Genomic DNA, 11010 nt, shown 5'->3' on the forward strand with positions numbered 1-11010 from the left:
CCGCGCCGGCCCCGCCCGCGGCCCCGCCCCGTCGCCTCGGGGCACGCCCCCTCTCCGGGGGTCTTCCCCAGCGCATGCGCACCGCCCTCCCCGCCCGGACCCACAGACTCTTTCCTGCGCGCGTGTGCTTCCCGCCTTTCGCCCGGCGGTGCGGAGGGTGCGGGCGGCTGCTCGATGGCCTCCGCCCTTGAGGGAGAACGGGGCTTTTCCGTGTTTCCCGGCCCCCCTTCTGGGCTGCTGTCCACCAGGTGTGTCCCGGTAGCTGGTACGTGCAGTCCTGAGCACCACAAGGGTGGGTTGGGGGGCCCACAGGCTCCTCTCGAGTCTGGCGAGGCGAGGGTGGGACGAAGGGCCTCGGAGCCACGGCTTGTCACCTTCTCTGGAAACGACCCCACGCGCCGTGATTCGCTGGTGTCTGGAAGGTGCTAGGTTGTAAGGAAGGGCTGTGTGCCGAGAGGGAGGGGTGCCTGTGGTAGGTGTTGGGGTCCCCTGCTGACGCGGTTTGTCTGAAAACAAGAAAAAGGGTTTTCAGCAGCCAAACTAGATAACCTGCATTCCTGAGACGCTGGAAAGCTTGTGTATCCTCATTAGCATGACACGAGTGCTCACTCTCCAGCCAGCGCAGTGGCTCCTCAAGATGTTTATCTGAACAATGTACTTTCAGGAATAGCTGTAGCTGTTTCTTTCTCTTTCTCTCCATGTTATTCTTCATAATGTGTAAAGTACCGAATTCCTGAGTTAAAAAAAGAAATAATTGCATGTAGTCAGTGCTATAGCTCTGTCTCCTCCCTGCTGCTGTTAATCAGGCCAAGAGTTTAATGTGGCCTTTGTCATACCCACAGCTCGCTTGTACTTCGAGCTGTCCCATATTCCCAGCCGCCTTGTTCAGTGCTTGCGCAGCAGCTCCTGAGCCTCCGCCAGATCCCTGGCCATTAGGATAGGAAGTGACTAGTTAAAATTAATGTGCTGGTGTTACTTTTACGGCAATCTCAGCACTGACATGTGAAATTTACTCATTCTAGTAAAAAGCCTGAATTATGGCCCAGAAAATACATACATGTTGTAAATTACAGGCTTTCATAGCTTAAACAAACGGCATAGCGATCTGTGCACTGGAGGGTTGGAGGTATGTCCAGGTGGAGCAGATGTGACACTGTTATTAGAGCATGTCAGATAAACTTACACGTGCTGTTATTAAATGTATGACTCGTACAGGAAACTGCATGTTTATCTAGGTTATGTGAGCAGGACATTTCAAGCTTGATTCAGTTGCCTAAGCAGAGGTATTTGCTGCCATTTCAGGCACCCCCAGCTGTCTGAGACATCAACACAGGGCTGGCCAGTACAACACCAGAACACTACAGACTTGCGCCTCTCTGGACTGGCTTGCCCCCTTTTTCTGGTGATGGGAACGCCGTGGGGCATTTCAGATGACACCAGATGCCAATGTTTAGGCACCTTTAGCAAGCCATTTCCGCTTTACCAATGTGCGGCCTCATCCATAGAAATGCTGTAGTGATTTGTTTTGACTAAGGGTTATACAGAAAACAATACTATTTCAATAGACTTAAAGATTTTCAAAGTGAGAAATCATCATCCTTCTCTATGAATATATACTTACAAAAGTGATTATTCTGAGAGTTACATACATATGATGGAGTAATTATTTGGAAATGTTGGGAATACAAAATATACTGCAGTAGTGCCTGTAAGTTTAATTATCCAAGTATCAAGGATAAAACGATGCATCTCACAACTTACATTACAGCAGCTCACAGATTGCTAATCAAAATCAGTGACCAATAATAACATAGGAAAAAAAGAAAATCAAACTGTGCATCAAAGATAGTCTAAAGCCTCAGCCTTGGTGCCTGTGCCACATGTGGAGCTTCCTCTCCCCAGCAGTGTCTGGCTGCGCTGATTTCAGGAGAGCTCCGTGTGGCAAAGGGATCTGCCTGTAGGATTAGTGTCTAAATGAGGCCACGTTGGAACGTGAGGCATTGCACACAACAGCAAAGATGGGCTGAGAAGCAGATGAGAGTAGCAGTTAGAAGATACCACGTTGCCTTAATTAGTTGTGCGAAAGGTTTTCAGGATTTAATTTAGAACGTTAAAAACATCCTCCTGGGTCAGACCAATAACACTTGTAGCCCAGTAGCCTGTCTCCAGTGGTGGCAACAGGAGATGCTGTTTGGGCAAGCATGTGAGCCAGGATACTTGCTGCTGTCCATTTCCCTCTCCGGCATCCTGAATGTAGTAGAGATGTTACAGGGTGCATCTTTGCCCTTTTAGCAGCCGTTAATGGACCTGTTGCTTGTGAATTTATGTAATCCCTTTTAAACTTGTTGATATTGTCTCCAGAGTCTTCTGCGGCACCGGGTTCCAGACTTGTGTCAGAAAATACTTCTGTCTGATTTAGACTAATCTTGTAGTTTCAAAGTGTGCCTCCTTGTTCTTCTATAGCAGGATTCCGTGAATATCAAGTCTGCATTCACTTGTTCTACTGCCTTCATGACTTTGTAGACCTCAATAAGATCCTTCTCAGCCGCCTTCTCTCTTAATTGAAGAGTCCCAGCCTTTTTGATCGTTCCTTATTAAGGCTGCTCATCCCTCCCCTCCTCTGGACCCTCTGTAACTCCATCGCATTCTTCTTGAGCAGTTGAGGCCAGCACTGCACTCCAGATGCGAGTGCTCCCAGGATTTCTGTAACAGCAAACCGAGGGCTTTGGCCTCACCTCAGTATCCTTCCTGAAAGCAGCCAACGTTCAGCTGGCTTTTTTGGCTGCTGTTGCACCCTCAGCCAGTGGCTTCAGAGGACTGTCAATGTCAATGCCGCGATCTGTTTCCTGAGTTGCAGCTCACAGCTCCGAGCTCAGCATTGATTTAAAATGTGTTTTCTAGTGTTTTGGTAAGAGGTGGTTGTGAAGTGCAGGTATAAAGGGTGACAAGTCAGTAAGATATGAACAACCTGTTCCAGGAAAATAGTCTCAGGTGTAATTATTAACATGTTTACGGTGCTTGTTTCTTTCAAGGGATGGCATCTTTCCTAGGGTTACTCTTAGAGCAGTAGAATGCAACTCCACTAGTAGATTTATACCAGAGACGAGAGTCCAAAGAAATATTTTCTGTCTTCTCACTCCTCCCTTTTTGATATTTCATTGAAGTGTCTAGCTTTTGGTGTAGCAGCGCTTTCTGAGGGAGTCTGCATTCTCGGACTGATTCTCTGATTGCAGGGGCTGCCGAACTTCCTACAGAAGAGGCCCAGCACCAGCAGATAGGGTAAGGCAGCTGCTGAAGAAACACCCAGTGCTATGGACAACGCTCGGACACCCACATGGCTTTTTTTTGTTTTTGAGATCTCCACCCAACCAGTGAACTTCATGTGACCCCTCCCAACAGCACCACTGGTTTGTTTAATCAGTGATTAAACTGGAATTTTGCTTCCATTTCCAAACATACTCTGTCAGTCCTTACATTCCCTTTTTGTTTTTTAATAAAGCCAAGGCAATAGAAAAATACAACAATCATTAAAGTACCATGGCATAACTGTACTAAGGAGGCATCATACATCTGTATTAGATGTGGTGACTTTGGGGCTGAAGAACAGAAGCTTTAAGCCCTACGAAAAGCCACTATTCCAGAAAGCGAGAAGATATGGCCTGGTATCTCTTAAACCTAAGTTACTGTGCAAGTGCCCCTGCCAGGTCCCGGAGCCCTTTCTCAGCTCGCATTCAGGTAGGCAGTTTAGGACTCCAGGATTGCTTCTTCGAATAGCACGTGTGTCACCTCGACCAAGAAAAACAAACCTTAGCTCTGAGAGTGAAGTACAATAAAAAACTGTGTGATAGTATCCTACAAGATCAGCACAGGTTTTTTTTCCATGTTGTGTTCCTTTTACAAAAATATTTCTTGTTTTCTAACCATCAGTGAGTGCAGCTGAATAGCCCATAATGATTCCCTGAGCTCTTTCCTGAGCGGGAGTAGCTAACTTGGACCCCATCACTGTGTAATTATAGTTAGGCTTGCTTTGCCCCTGCATCTTTGTATTTGTTAGCATTTTGTTTTGCCAGCAGTTTGAATGCCCAAGTACTTGGTGTCGTGAGATCCTTCACTAGCTCTTCCCACTCAGTTTGAGTATCCTGAATATTTTTGTATCATGGGTAAACTTTGTCACTTAATTGTTTACCTCTTTTTCCAGCTCACTGATGACTATATTGTACAAGTCACCTCTCAGCACAGATGCATGCTTTATTATAGCGGTACACATTGGAGGCTTATAAAGCAAAAGCTGCTCTTCATGATGAAAGAATCCCAACCTCCCTGCAGTCCAGCATCACCGTTTCCTAGCGGTACCGGCAGGACAGCTTCATCTCTCCCCCAGTGTGGTGCAAGCCCCTTTTTGCCTGCAGGTAACTTTAACCACGGGGTTGCTTACTGTGAGCTCTTTCATTCTCAGGCACTCAGAGTTGCTTCTTTTTCTTGAATTACAGAATTCATGCTCACTCAGCCCTCTCGGGGAACTGAGGAAGACATTGGATCTACCTGATGAACACAGTTGTGGATTTCTTCCCTTTTGTACACGTTTCAGGTTATTGCAAAGGCAACAAACAGAAGGGATGAATAGATTCCCTGCAGGATGTATGTTCTCTGTGGGACAAAGCCAGAACCGCTGAATAGTTCTGTAGAGCCCTTTCCTGGCAGCTCATGGCTGTACTTGGCATCAGCGGTTGGAGCTCTAGCCTTTGGAGCATGTAAACCTGGGTTCCCATCCGAGAGGCTCCATTAAGCAGTCCTCTAAACAAGTGAGGTTTTGATAACCACTAATCTAGTGATTTGGTTTTGGATCTTCCTAATTAGCACTCATTAGGTGACTCCTGCATTACTAGAAGTTCAGGAAGCACCATCCCCACTTTACAGTGGGCGAAGTGAGGAACAGGAATCTGAAATGGCTGTTGAGTAACCAGTACCAGAGCTGGGATTAAAGCCTAGGGTCCTAGCCCTACCTTTTAGGCATTATATGCTCTTTCTTACAGAGACAGTCATGTAAAGATTTAAATGCCATTGGGAAGAAGAACGAGAGATGGAGAAAGAGAGGAGAGCAAAAAGGCTGGCGCCTCTGCAATGCTCCTTTGGAGATCATTGATAACAGTATTTCCCAAACAACTAATGAGCTTTTCCTTATTTATGGTGTCAATCTATCTTCCTGAGTTGGTGTTCTCAGCAAAGTGCAGGGCTGGGGAGATGAACTGATTAATGCCATTGGTTTTATCCATCTCTTTCCTGGAGCTTATCGGATGTTGTGAGGCCCTTTGGACTTAATTGCCTTTTGAAAGGCACAGTTGCTGACCTGACCGCTGAGGTACTGTCACCAGCACAGCTCCTGGCGAAGCAAAAGGTCTCCTGCCAGAAGCCAATGAGTCTCGGATGCCTTTTGCTAAATAGGGGACTTTTGGTGGAGTTAAACATTAACATCCTTCACAGCTCCCATCTGTTCAAGGTTCAAGAGGGAAGCCATGCTGACTCAGCCTGGCAGCTGTATTTCCTGCTCCAGCTCTCTCCTCCTTCTGCATGATTCACTCGCTTCTCCTCTCTGCCAGGAAGTCTTAGTCCTGGATGAAACAACAAGAAGGCAGCAGAGGGATACATCAGCTATCTTGCACCACGTCATTGGAGATCAGCTCCTGATAACTTGATACCCTGGTGGGTTTCCTGGCTGGCCTACAAGTAATCTTGGTGCAACAAGAAGGGAAACTCATGGGTACCAAAAGACCCCCCTGAGCTGCAGAAGGATTTCCTTCAGCTGTTAGCAGTGCCATGCTCATGCCACACAGCAGGGCCGTGCTCCTTCCAGGCAGTGCTGCGTAATGGGCTGTGAATTCATAGGGCAGCTTATTCTTGTCTAGCTGTTCCCTGCGTGGCTTGCTTTTATAGGGGCACTTCAAATAAAAAGGTAAATACTTTTAACTGTGGCAGTTTCAAGAAAGTGGCCTGGTAGCAGGGAAGGAGGGCAGGCAGCTGTGAAGAGCTGTTTTATTTAATATTATTGCCACAGTAGATACGCTCCAGCACTGCCAAGTCTTTGGGCGTAGTCAGAGTCTGACATGGGAAATTGATTGTTCAGTGCTGTTGCCTGGCTGCCTCTTGGAGCTGGAGCTCTGTGCTGTTTGCCTCGCGCTGAAGTGTGTTGGAATAAGACCCAGCAATTGCTGCTCATCAGCTCAGAGGCTGCCCAAGGCACCTCTCCCATGCTGGTGGGACTTAGTTTTGCCTGGAAAGCAAATCGTTTACTTCAGCATCGATGGAAGTTTGTGAAAATGCAACTGCACAATCTCTGCTGAGCTCAGACTTAGAAACGGAGCCAAAAGTCTCGCTGGCTTTGGATAAAACTTCGCTGTGGTTACAGGCGTCATGGGATCATGTGATGGTGCAGCTGATCTTTCCAACATCCAGCATTCTTGCTTTAGGCCTCTTCTCCTGCACAATAACACATTTAGAGTTCAAAACATCGTCTCCTTGCTAGGGTTGTTGTTTATTGATACCAGAATTATCGGTCAAGAGTTGTTGAGAAAACTCCTCTACCTCTGCTTGTGTTCCTGATTCTCCCAGGCTTCTTCCCAGCATGCCAGCCCATCCACAAAGCCTTCAGCATCCTCAGCTAAGGGATTTCTAAATAGACACAGCTTCTCCCTCCAGCACACAGGCACTCTCTTTCCTGCTCAGGACAACATGCCACGTCTATCTGTTCCTCAAGTGCTTGAGTTCTCAGTCCAGTGAATTAAGGGGGAAATCAGGTCTAAGCTGGACTCTACGTCCCTTTGAGACATGTTGACAGAGAAATGTATGCCTTGAAACAAGTTGAAAAGAACTCTAGAGAGGGAGAAGAGCAGGAAAGTGTCAGTTGTGAGCTGCCACCCTCTCCCGAGATCTCTCCCCCTGCGAAGAGCACGGCCCTGGCTCTTCTGTGACCTCTTTCTTCCTGCAGGATAATGCAGGGTAATGGCAGGCAGAAAGTCAGCTGCTCTGCCACAGGGTTAGTCCTCCAGATAGATGAAAGGAAAGTGGTTTGATGTCCAAATGAATGTCATGGCTTTAAAGAAGAATTAAAGCCAGATGTTTCCAACAGGCCTGCTGAGACCAGCCTTTTCTGACATATTTACCAAGCCACCAAGGAGGCCCAGCCAGTGTCTGCAGAGCTCCATGTTGGGAACACCCTGTAATCCCAAAGGCTCCACTGTAGTTGCTGGAGGCACCCTGGCTGGCTGCAAGGACAGCACACAAGAGCTGAGGCAGAGATAGTGCTGCCAGCTCAATATTTATTCAGTGTTTGTTTATTCCTTGCTGATAACGGTGATGGTAGCGAGGGTATAGTAACCAGGCCAGATCTGGCACCTTTGGACAAAACACCGGGGCCAAAAGGTGGTCTAGCTGTGCTGGCATCGGCGCTGATTTCAGCGGGGGGCTTGCAGGCACAAGGCAGTGTATCGTGGTTAACGGAGTCCAGAACATATCCCTGTCTCAGGGACTGACCTCAGACCCCCTCGGACAGGCTGATGTTCAGCCGAACAGACAGGTAAAGCTTTTGCTGTGCAGGGACTTCATCAGAATGAGGGAGAATGCATTTTATTCTTGCATCACACATGTGGCATTTGTATTCAGCTGTGACTGAAGCTAACGATCATTCCAGTGTGGGTAGAACAGAGGTAAAATACTAGGAAAAGGGAAACTGAATCCTTGCCTTAGCACAATCAGGGAGAGAGCAGTGTTTCCTACTTTGCTAGGGAGTAACCAAAACCTCAGGACTGCTGGGTGTGCGGTTCCAGCTCACACCCAGAAGTAATTAATCTTTTTGCCAGCATAGCTGCTCCAGGCTTCTGACTACGATAGGTATTGCTCTTTTGCATTCGTCAGTCTGCCCCGTGGTTATAACATTCAACTTCTGGCCTCTTAAGGACAAATTCCTCATGCTGTGCCCTCAGCGCTACCTTGAGGTGGAGTTTCCTCTTGCGAAATCAGCGGGTGCTGAAAATGTCCTGTTGGCTCTGATGACTGGGAAAGGCTTTGCTCGCTGTTTGAGATGTACGTGTCACGGTCTTCATCTTCCTCCTGCCCCATCCCGACTGCTGGGATGCTTACTGCGCTAGAATAGCAGGTAAGATGCCCTTGAGATCCAGCGTGCCACCAGATCGCTGTCTTCTGCTGGGGAATAAATGATAAATTCAGAAGGTGCACCCAAAGCAAGCAAAATTAAGTAGAGCAGAGGAAAGTTAGGTGGCAGGAAATCCCAGTTTTTCCTGGCACCCGCTCATATCAGATAATTTGACCTATAACAAAAAATAAATCCCTCTGTAGTCCAATTCCACAAATGACTGCCATAAAAAAAGGAGCTTTCTGCCACGCCCTTCATTTGTTCTCACAACATGACATCTCATTTCAGTGTGTGCATCAGCTCATTCTGCTCTGTAACATCATGGACAGAAGGCACAATTGTTTCTGCTGTGATTCCAAAACCAACTGTCGAGAGAAGGCCTTTGGGAGAAGAGCAGTGAGCCAGACAGCATGCTCCCTGGCAGCGCTGGATGGAGTTCAAGGAAAATTGTTTGCCTCACCGCCCTCCTGTAAGTTAACAGTAGATGGTGACTAACAGGAAAGAAACTTCCCTATGGTGTAAACACAAAAATGTTTGTATTTGCCTTCCAGATAGGTATTAACATTATCTGATTACAGTGTGTTCTGTTTCTTGAATTGTGTCGCTTCTGCATCGCTCCCTTAGAAGACAGAGAATTATTGTTACAAAGCATGAATTATTTACTAGCTCTATAGACCGGGCCTGTTTTTCCACCCCATCTGCACTTAAAGCCAATGAGGTTGTAAGTGTAAGTGTCTTGACGGACGTCCGTGGCACTGACTGCTTTACCAGCCAGGCATTTCAGTTAAATGGGGAGATCTTGCAGGAGTAGGGCAGACCCAGCTTCCGGAAAATGATCTAATTTGAGCATTAGCGATAATTTGCATCCCGTCAAGGCCTGGTTTCAGAATCCTGAGCTCCTGTAGGATATCCAGGTACTCAGCAGGTTTGAAAATGAGGCTCGGAAGCATTTTGTGCTGCGATTTCTCTGTTGCTTTGATATCTCAGTTTAAAGCGATGAGCACACTAAAAATTAATGAGCAGATTTGGAGATAAAGAGGTCCGTAAAACAGGGATAATACTTAACTGCTTCACAGGGGGCATAAGGATTAATGAGTTAATGTTTGCAAAGTGCTTTGAAGATGAAAAGCGCTAAGTCTGATTACATCTGGTGGGTGAAGTAGATGAGAACGAAGAAGAGGTTCTCAATTCCATGCTGTAACTACCGGGAACAAGGTCTGGCTAAACGTCGTAGTAAATAACGATCTGAAGACGGTTTGCTCTCGCGCTGTCCCTGTGGTTTGTAGTCGGGTAGCCCCTGGCAGAAGATGGGTTTCCAGAACGGATTCCGCAGTCTGTAAATAGTCACTTCTCATTTATTCTGCTCGAAGTTACTTGGTTTCTCCTGCTTTAGCTTGCTTTTCTTTCATTCCTGTGTGCCTCGGAGAGGCTGGTCAGTGCAAAGCCCACAGAACCCGCCAGCTGGACCGTCAGTTTGCGGTACAGCGTGTGCTACCGTTTCTAATCTCTTTGGTGGACCCTGATGATTTCGCTGGCTCTAACTTAAACACCCCCGGTTTGCTAGACCGTAATTGCAGGTAACAGCGTTAAGCGGGGTCTGGGTTCCCTTGCAGGGCAAGCGGCACAGTGATTCATGGTGACATCCTACTGACAGGGACCCCAAGGGCTGAAAACTGTATCCTTCACCCAAACCCAACCCACTACAGCGTGTGTCAGTTCTTTAGTAGAATACTACTTGATCACCTAAGATCCCCAGAACAGCCCTTGTTCCCCTAAATTGCCTGTAATAAGTTTTGTGGGTCTTTCCCTCTTGCTCTAAAGCAAAATGGTTTCAAAGTGTTTTTTCCTTGCAGGAACCCCCTCCGTGGCATCGTTCTCCACTGCTACCCCCCGTGGGTCTGCGTAACGCCAGTCAGCCGAGGCGCACGCGAGCAGGATTCTTGTGCTCGGGGCTTTCCGTAGGTGAGATCTGGCCCTTCCTGGGTCAGTCGGACACTCTCATCTCAGGTGTGTCATCTCTGCAGTGTGAATATTAAATGTGCAACGCACGGAATAAACGATTCGGGCTCCAGTGGGCTCAGCCGGGCCCTTCCCGTGGAGATGAACTGATACTGTGGCCTAGCTTTACAGAGACGCTGCAGTGGACCTCTGCCCTTTCTGCATTGGCGCTGTCTGGAGGAAATCCTGTGTCCTGTGACATTTTCCACCGGAGCCAAGGCTTCTCTCCCCTTCCCAGCGTCTCCCCACCCGTTCCCGGCAGTGGAAGCCCAGGCGGCCGCCCCGGCCCCTTCCCCATCTGTGGCCGCGTTCCCGGGGCAGGGCGGACGTACAGTCTGTAAGCAAGCTGGGGGGTGAAAGGCGCGCTGCGGCTGCTGGGGGGGGACAGTCCCGCCCTGGAGGTGCTGGCAGGGGGCTCGTCCCCAGAAACCTCCTGTGTCCCCGCCTCACCTGCTCGGCTTCGCCAAGCACCCGCCACGGGCCGCGTCCGTGGGCACGGCTAGGGCGGGGAAGGGGAGGTGGGAGGGACGGGATCGGCGCGGGGATCGCCTGGCGTTGGCCGGTTCAGCAGTGACCCCTGCGGGCTGCCGAGGGGCTGGGCCGAAAAGGGGAAAAACCGGGGAAAAAAAACCGCCGGCGCGGTGGGTGCGAAGCCCGGGCGGGTGCTGGGGGTCGGCAGGCTCCGCTGCGGAGAGAGCCGGCCGGGCGGGGGGTCCGCCCTCGTTTTGGGGAAGAAAAAAGTATTTGGGGTTCTTTCATTTAAAAACCAAACCAAACCCCAAACTCTAGAAATTTCTATAATCCGACTCCGTCCGTTCCCCCCCCCCCCCCCCCCGTGCTTCGGCTGTGCGGGGCAGCCCACTCCC

General features: G+C 48.8%; 1 long non-coding RNA gene across 4 annotated transcripts; it reads left to right on the top strand.

Annotated features, from left to right (window-relative positions):
* The first annotated feature begins 108 nt into the window (after window positions 1–108).
* Window positions 109–10255, top strand: LOC143171377 (uncharacterized). 4 transcript variants are annotated; one of them, XR_012997184.1, is made up of 6 exons: window positions 109–248; window positions 4199–4409; window positions 4491–4588; window positions 7950–8149; window positions 8435–8615; window positions 10000–10255. It is a non-coding gene; the product is annotated as an uncharacterized LOC143171377 (long non-coding RNA). The 4 variants fall into 4 exon arrangements; XR_012997185.1 differs by lacking the exon at window positions 109–248 and adding an exon at window positions 3640–3735; XR_012997183.1 differs by lacking the exons at window positions 4199–4409; window positions 4491–4588 and having other exon boundaries at window positions 109–265.
* Window positions 10256–11010: the final 755 nt, after the last annotated feature.

Source organism: Aptenodytes patagonicus, chromosome 27 (genome assembly GCF_965638725.1).
Source record: "Aptenodytes patagonicus chromosome 27, bAptPat1.pri.cur, whole genome shotgun sequence".
NCBI lineage: Eukaryota > Metazoa > Chordata > Aves > Sphenisciformes > Spheniscidae > Aptenodytes > Aptenodytes patagonicus.